General features: G+C 37.8%; 1 protein-coding gene across 3 annotated transcripts in view; it reads right to left on the bottom strand.

Annotated features, from left to right (window-relative positions):
- The window catches only part of lingo2 (leucine rich repeat and Ig domain containing 2), a 265,572-nt gene that overhangs the window by 188,421 nt on the left and 68,012 nt on the right, over window positions 1-9,139 (bottom strand). For all 3 annotated transcript variants that reach the window (XR_004333757.1, XM_032527565.1, XM_032527564.1), the window contains one exon: window positions 138-243. The gene's annotated coding sequence lies outside the window, so the exon portion shown is untranslated. The remainder of the gene's footprint in view (window positions 1-137; window positions 244-9,139) is intronic.

Below are 9,139 nucleotides of genomic sequence, written 5' to 3'. Positions count from 1 at the left end.
TGTTGTGGATTTTTTGGCTATATTTAAATTTCTCAAAATTCAAAACTGACCTTTAAATCTAAACCTGACTTACGAACTTAAATAAAAAGGCAACATCATCTCTAATTACAAGAATATATAAATTCATTTGGACATACCTGCTGGGCTTCCCAATGTCAGATGTTCATACACTGTTAAAGAAGCAAGGAAGTCCTTTAGAAAACGTCCAGTGAAACTCTATTCACAGGTCACTTACTTCAGGGTCTGAAAGAAAACAAAGAAACACAAATCAGAGCAGACATGGAGAGTGAGCTCACGAATAAGCCAGTACAAATGCCCAGTGATCCAGGATAAACATCCTTGAAGAAATGTCAGTCCAAGGAAGAACATTACTATAGCTAAACCATACCACGATAGCAGGCAAGAAAAGACCTGTATGACATATGCACAGAATCCAAGCAAACCAAGCAAGCAAATAATTTGCCTAGCTTGGTCAACTTGATCATTTCTCTGCCTCAACAGCTGCCAGAGAATGGCTCATTACACCATAATTTGAGTCGGTGAAAACAAGGGAGTAGCATTTGCAGGGCTCATGCCATTTAACTTATGGGTGCAGACTTAGATTTCTCTTACTTTCTCTTATTTCTCTGACTGACACATTGTTGAAATGCACATGAGCAACAGCTTACAGGCAACACTTTAAACCCAACAACTTTTAAGACATTTTAAGCCTCTTTATTTCACAGAAGAGCATAGTGACAACTAACAGATACTTTTTGAGCAAACATTACACTCATTTCCATTAAACACTGCTTGGTTAATCTGCCTGTGCTCACAGTGGTTCTCTGGGTTGACAGCCTTGTTCATTGAGCGGGAAAGGGCAGGACGTTCAGTCGAGCGTAAAGCAGCTGGAATTAAACTGGTAACTCATTGCAATGTATCCACAGCATATGTGAAACAACATTTTACTTGTTCTTGTCACTCAGTATATCTTCCCAACGGGCTGCACTCATGGTCTGTAAAGGTACACTTAGGATGCCAAAACTACTCAAAAACTAAAAGGTGAATAAACAAGTCAATGCTTTTAAGTTGTAGCGATAATGATCATGATACTGATAGTGTGCTATCATTGTAAATATTTGTGTTCAAGAATATAATTTCCTTAGACAGTGAAAAAGAAAAACTACCACGGTTTAGAAAGCTAAGGTTCAGTGATCAAAATCCATGGCAATGATAGTAAAAGCCTTATATGCTGTATACTAAAACAATTTGGATAGTGATGAATGTGGCGATTTAAAGGTCCCTTGGCATGAGAATTTCACTTTATGAGGGGTTTTTTATCATTAATTTGCATTCCCACAGCCTGCCTTTGGTCCCCCAGTGGCTAGAAATGGTGATAGGTGGAAACCAAGCCCTGGGTATCCTGCTCTGCCTTTAAGAAAATGAAAGCTCAGATGGGCCGATCTGAAATCTGGATCTGGATTACTCCCCCTTTTTCTGCTATGCCCACCCATATAAGTTGGCCCACCCATGAGAGAGAGACATCACAGCTTTCAAATGAGCAAAGTGGCAGTTGGTCAAGGCTGACTTTTGGGAAAAAGACTTCAGATATACTATTAGGGGACCACTAACGCCCATCTAAAAGCATCCAAAACCTTGTCATGGGACCATGGGATGGGATGAGGTATATGATGGGTAGAATTTAACATATATGATTGCTGAAAGGTATTTCAGTAAGCGCACAGGCATTCAAATCCACTGGCCATCACCTCATCAGGGTGCTGTTATTGACGCCGTGGCGTCAATATGCTAGCACCATTCATGCTTCAAAATGATGTGTTCACTAGGTTTTGAAAGTTCATCAATATAATCCATTCCTTTGACTGGAAGACTTCAGCAACTAGGCAACTCAAAACACATGACAAGGCAGAAACTAGTATTTCATAATGCACGTTGTAGTGCTGAGTGAGGCAATAGATTTAAGGTAACTGAACTTTCAAATCTGCAAATTAAGGATTAGTTCTGTTGAAGATTATACTAGTAAAACCTATGAATATTCTTTGTGCTGATTGTCACCTTTTTCTTTCCTTTATTATGTAAATACATTATCTTAAAGACTCTTTATAACATTGTTAGTTTTTGCGTTTGTGTGTGACTGTGTTGTTTTTTCATTACTACACACTGTACATACCTTCACTCTTTCACATATAATGCCATTGATATTAGTGTGACAATTTATAGTAACGTCAATATTACAAGCCATTAGATTTTTATCAAAAAACATATCCAGCCACTCACCCATACTGCAACTGGATCCATAACAGATTATGAAAGGATGAGGATAAGAAAAAGTGTATGTCTTAAAAGCCTTAATGCCAGCAGGAATTTACACACTATATCCAAGTTCAGCAGTACCGGCTTGCTCAGTGATTCCACTTGCTAAGCCACATTTGAGCCACTTAAATAGGCCATATCTACTGTTGCTTAAAATTTTGTATAATTTCACATGCAATTTAGTTTCCTTGAACTCAAATTGTTTGATGCAGTGAGCAGTAGCTGCTGACACCTAAGAAATGCTCACCTCTTCTACTGACTTACCAATGCTACTAGTTTATCCCACCCACTAATCAGCCTAATCCACTGTTGAAGGATTTGTGCGCCGTGGTACAGAGCAATTGTGCTGCAGCAAAATGAGTGTGGCTTAATTGAAGCAAATACTTAATGGGGGCCACTTGAGGATTATCATCTGTGGCTTAGAAATGGCCCAGGTAGTGGAAGACACGGTCAAAAGGATCAGCTAACATCCTTCCAAATTGGAGTGACAGTGCTGAGCTGCAACTGTGCCAATAGAATCTTTATATTTTTTTTCCAGGGGGTTCCTTGGAGAGAGGTGAACTAAAGCGAAAATCTCCAAGGAAAATATGGCTGCAGGACCAAACAACCTTCTGTTGCCGCTAGAGGAAAGTAATGGAGCATTTACTTATTTATTTTTCACCATTTAATCGTGTAACCTATGCGTGTATTTATGCTTAAATTGATTGAAAATTAAGATAAATTTGTCTGCTAAATATTATATTATAACTGCAATACAAATTCATTGAAAATTATTTTGGCTAAGAGGTTTTCTTCAATTGGAACCCAAATCACATTGGAAAATGATCATAGAAACTGTAACCCTTTTAAAACATTTTTACAACGTTTACTTTTATTACCTTTAATCTGCCAATTATGTTCTAGATTAATTAATTATTAGAAATAGTGAAAAATGTCCATCACAATTCCCTTTCAGGTAATATCATCAAATAGCTTATTTTGTTTGACCAATGGTATACAACTTTAAAATATCCAGTCACCCATCAAATATAAGGAAGAAATAAAGCAAATTCTCCCAATTGAGAATTAGTTGAGAATATTTGCTGACTATGTTTGCTTGAAAAATGACAAACAACCACTGTATTATTAATATTAATATACTGTCAATCTACTATCGCATTTAGTTGGGTATGGCTGTGGCCTGGAGACCTCCTGTCTTATGCCCTCTGGGCTGGTGCCATCCCCTGGTTTTGACTTTTGAAAATAAAAGCACGCATCTGGTCTGCTATGACTTCGTACTTGCGTACGGTGTTTTGGACGTTTTTGAACTAAAGAGTAGGGCAATCATGCTAATGAATACACTTATTTTTGTCAGCAGATGTCTTAACATGATGGAGTTAGCCGTTTTGTGTTTATGTGCTGGTAAGATTAATTCAGTTTGATAAATTCCACAGTCTCTACAAAACCATAACTCAAATTGTCTGGCTGACTAAACAGGGACTACAAAAAATCCTGTATTTAGTTTTTTTTGTATTTCAAGAGCGAATTTTTCCACAATATGAATACAGATCACTTATTGTGTTGGTAACAGTTGTTGTACAATCACAACATTTGAGGAGGCCTATACTTTAGCAATGCGCCTTTCAGACCTTGGAATTAAAGTTTGCAGGCTGCAGCCATACACTCAAAATAATATCCATTAGCATGATTGCCATAAAACATGCAAAACACCAAAGTACGAAGACATACCGGCCCAGAAGCAAGCTTTTATTTTGAAAAGTCAAAGCTTGCTAGCTTTTATTTTAAAAAGTCAAAGCTCGGGGGAGGCACCACCCGGGAGGGCATGAGACGAGAGGCATGATACGGGAGGGCTCCAGGCTGCTACAGAAACAAATACATAAGTAGTAAAGGAAATGTTTCCGCCATGACAGAGAGGTAAAGTAGACCCCTGCCTAGCTCTTCAAGCAGTTTATTTCTTTAAGCAGCCTGTCTCCGCTTGACGGCCACAGATCAGACATTACTGACCGAGATAAATGGTTGGGCTCTAAAGTCAGATCAATTCAATCTAGCTGCCCTCGCCAGGAACAAAAGGCCACGCTGTCAAAAAGGCTCAAATCACTTCAATGCTTATTCACTGTCTTTTTGTCCTTGTTACGTAAATACCCAAAGCTGTGAATGTCTTGCTTTTTTTAAAAGTTGAACAGGTGAAATTGTCAAGCTTTAAATTACTTTTAGTTCATCCGTATCGGTACAACCGGATTTTTAATTTGCTTTCTGTTGTGTAATTTTTGCCTCTCAGTTCAGCCCTGCAGGCTACAGAATTTGTGTGCAATAAACTTGTTTCCGTAAGCCTATGTAATAGTACCCCGCCATTTCCCTGTTGGACTTATGACAAGACTTAACATCCTCTATCGTGAATTATTTCACATTTCAATTCAGTGGGTTTCAGGGTCTGAAGTCAGCCAGACTCAAGACAGGGTTGCAGTCATCATTTGAGCAGTGTTACTCAGCCCCCAGCCCCTGGCAGCACTTTCATTATGTACCAAAATATGAAGGGCATGTCGAAGTCTGTGCATCCAATTCAATTTATGACAAAAACATGCCAAAGGAAGCTTTTAAGCCCAGTTAAATTGATCCAAAGCTCAATTTAATTGCATGCACAAAAAGGAGCACTAAAAACAATAGTCACTACATTGTGTCCAAGTATGTTCCAGCACTGACTGAACTCACAATTTAAAAGTTACACATTAGCACTGGTTATTCTTGTGGATGCATGTTTAGTGAATACAGGAGTTATTCCTTTACTTTACCAAAATGCCTGATGTTGTGGGAGTTTTTGTTAAAAATTGCAATAAAAGTTGCAATGTTTTTTGTATGTTTGTTGCAATGAAGCTGCGGAAGACAGAAAGTTGTTGTATACTTCTTTAAAAATAAAACGGAAACCTTTTTTGAGGAGAATAAAATTACTCTACGTTGAGTTTTCCTAGGAATCTTACCAATAAGGCTGAGGATGCTGCAAATGAAAATGGCTGGTGGATTCAAGACAAAAATAATAATTTATTGAATGAATCAAATTTCAACATGTCTGTCAGTAGCCTGTTGATCTTTACATTGTTGGTTGTATTTTGTACAAACAAATGCAGCTACCTCTTAAAGTGTCAGCTTTTTATTAAGCAGTAAGGTGACAAATTTGAATAACAGTATGCATTTTTGATATGAATTTAATGGTCATCTTCCTTTACAGTGTCTGAAATATAGAGCTATTAATATTATGGTGAGAACTGCTAAGAGCCTTGGTACAATGCTATGATTTCTTTCTTGTCTTCAGGTAAAAATTGAACGTGTCTGCTATCTCAAAAATGGGGACACTATCACCTTTCCATTTTTATCTTGGGTGTTTCAAAAATATTTTTAACATACAATACAATATATCATTATTGCTTGATAGTAATTTACATTTTAATGCAAATAATTGGCATAACCAACAGAGTAAAATAAGATTTTCAACTGACTGGTAGAGTGGTTGATAGAAATGACAAGTATTTTGACACTATTAGACAAGTGTAACTCAGCTACATGTGCATGTTGAAACACTGCAAGCGTCCTATCCATATTGCCTGGAGTAGCTTGATGATAAAAGATCTTAACCCTCCCCCATCTTCCTTTTCATCTGTCTCTCTTCAAAGAGAATAAAACAGAATAGACAAAAAGCAAATTCAGCTTGCCTACTTTTTTAAACAAACGCGAAAAGTGAATAGCGTAGACAGTATAAAAACACAAAGGTTATTAGTTCAAAGATCCCTCAAATGTCACAAAGAAATAACGCAAACTTTTTGGTCAGGGGTACATCTTTGCAATCAGATCTCTACGCACACAGCTGGGATGAAAGAAAAACAAAGTCAGGAAAATGTCAGCATTTTAAACAAACAGATGGAGAAGAGAAGATGAAGGCAAATTCAACTGCCAGACTTAACAATGAAAAAAATAAAAACATAATAAATTAATCAACAATTAAATATAAAAGAATCAAGGACAATACATTTGGCCAGAAGAATGTGTAAGAGCCAGTGACAATGTCAAATAAAACATCCCTCGGAAAAGATTACAAAAGGCTGGAACAGAAAAATACTTGTCTTTGGCCCCATGCTGAGAGCTCAGTGACCACCACAGTGTAGCTGCGTGAGTACTTCCCTAAACAAAGGTTTATTGCATCATTGCTTGTAGCACATTGTGTCTGAGTCCATCTCCAACAGTGTCTGAACCTTGGGACATTGTTTTATGAGGCCAGTCGAGAACACTTTGCAGAGAGAAGACTAAAGACGGAGCCTGCTCCACCCCATCAAGCCGAGCACAAGGGTTATAGAACACAGTGTCAAATGTAGAAGTGAAGCAGTTCTCCTAATTGAACAACAACAGTACTCCCCAACATCAACAATTTGAACAAGATGAACCCCAACAGACATTTGTATTAACCTGAAGATACAAGAAGTGTTTCTTGCTCTACCATTAGAAAAACCAGAGAGGCTTTTTAAGTCCTCCCAGTTTTGAATGGGAACATGTCAGACAGTGCTGCGGTCCTTATGATCTTAGAAATCTGAGGAAGTAATGGTTCTTTTAATATCAATTTCACAGTCTGCTGTCTAGAAACAATTACACATATTAGTGCTTGTAATTAAATACTTATTGAGCTAAATAAAGCGGTTGTTGCTATAGAGCTACTGCTTTGTACAAAGACATCCCACAAACAAATCAGTCTGACTACATAGATTGAAGTAAGACATTTTGGATGATTGATTAAAGGAATTTAGACAAGTGCTCTTACTTCCAAACCATTTGGGATCACTTAAACACCAATTAAATGTTGTGTCTTGTATTGTTTTAAAGTCAGTTGGGAAGCCTTAAAACTTTAAGTGCAATAGTTTTTAATCACCTTGACTGAATATTTTGGTAAATGTTATGGGCGGCCAAGTATGGGCTAACAAGTCTAGGCAATACTGAAGTGGAGTAAAAGCATGCAATGTGCTGAATTATTTATTGCAAAATACTTGTTAAACAATATTTTAAATGCAAAGTAGCAAGCCTAAATTGTAATTCACATAACCAATTAACATTAATACAACATGAAGCTGTATCGGTTATACCGATACATGCATATTCCTTAGATCATAGTGTCTGTGATTGCTTTTAATAAAGCACTGCATTGTAGACAATTACTTTTGTCAAAATGACACATATGAATGGAAAAACATGTAAACAATAGGCATGCCTTATGCTTGCATTGTTATGTTTTAACAAAGTGACATGACACGCAGTCACATAATGACTATAAAATGAAAAGAATGGAAAGAATGCATTGTGTTTTATTCTTTTTGTAATTTATGATTTTGTAATGTTAAGCACAGTATATACAGTATATACAAACTGTCTCACAGACACTTTAACATTGAGTCTATCTAAAACTCTCTCCATCTCTTTCTTTTTATCGCATGCAGACATGCAGTACATTTAGCTGTGGGAGGTGATTTAAAACTGCTGGCCTGAAGCCATCGCGCCCTGCCACACAAGCTCACAGATGACGAGAGACTCTGGGAACCCTGACGTGATAGCACATGCCACCAAATCCACAGTTAATTGGACACTTCCTTCACAACAGGCCGGTGGTAAACAGCAGCGAGCAAATAACAAGGCTAAGACGAGCTTCCAGAATGAACAAGAGGAAATAGCTTAGATAAGAAAACCAACAGCAGATGTGTTGTCCTCTGCAGTATATTGTGTTGAGAACAACTCTTCTTTGACTGCATAATCCTCAGTATTTGGCTAAACTGATTAGCCTTCCCATGCTAAACAGCTGGTATCTTAGCCCAATTTGTCCAGCTCGCAAATGTAAAGCAGAATCATGTCTGCTGCATTTTTTGTGCCAAATCGACATTTGTGTGGAGAAAATGGTAAGCAGCCAGGTACTGAGTAGGGATTGCACATGATCAAAAAGGATTTCATGGTTGCAGATTGAGAGAAAGAAGACTTGTGGAAATATAGCACTGCATTGTGCTGGATGTCTCAATTCCCATGAGCCAGTCCACATGTGGTTGTTTACCTGCGGGAAGATGTGAGGGTTTAGAGAGCTGTCTAGCTAACTAGAAACAGTTGATTCCAGCTGAAGTAAGCGAGTCACTGGTAAAGAATGTTAAACACTTACCAAAACCAAATAGACACAAACTGTTTTCTCCAAATGTGGTGGGCTGTAAGGCAAGTAAATATTTGACTACACACTGATGCCCATGGAGCACCTCAGCTCATAGTCCACTTTGAAAAAACACTTTGCTGAAAAACTGGCCCAAAAAAAATTCATGCCAAGAAGGCAGCAAGCTGTAGACATGCATCAGTTTTTAAATTGTCTATAGAAAGTTCCACATGATAGAGGACATTTTTTTCTGACTATGATAAAAATCTGGAAGGAAGCAATTAAAACCAACACCATTTCTCAGACCTGATGGAAACTCCACCAACATAAATAACATCTTTCATAAAGATTTCTAACTGAGTTTAGAATTTTAGAATGTGCACCCCTTGCTACAGTAGGCTACATCCATATTTGTTGAGTGTAAGACGATTACATGATGGGGTGCAGCTCAGGCAGTATTTAGAATGGACTAAGAATTGTATGTGCCCTTTAGTATTTTGTAGTGCTGTCAGTTAAACACGTTATTAACGGTGTTAACGCCAATCCCACAAATGCTGTGACAACAACTAGTAACGTTAGAAATACTACACCACCACACCGGATCTAGTTAGACCGGTAACAAAACAACAGACACGCCACAAACACTTGTTTGGGCTTGCGAGCCGA

This window comes from Etheostoma spectabile, chromosome 10 (genome assembly GCF_008692095.1).
Source record: "Etheostoma spectabile isolate EspeVRDwgs_2016 chromosome 10, UIUC_Espe_1.0, whole genome shotgun sequence".
Taxonomy (NCBI): domain Eukaryota; kingdom Metazoa; phylum Chordata; class Actinopteri; order Perciformes; family Percidae; genus Etheostoma; species Etheostoma spectabile.
The sequence above is the reverse complement of the archived record's forward strand: the minus strand, read 5'-3'. Positions and strand labels throughout refer to the sequence as shown.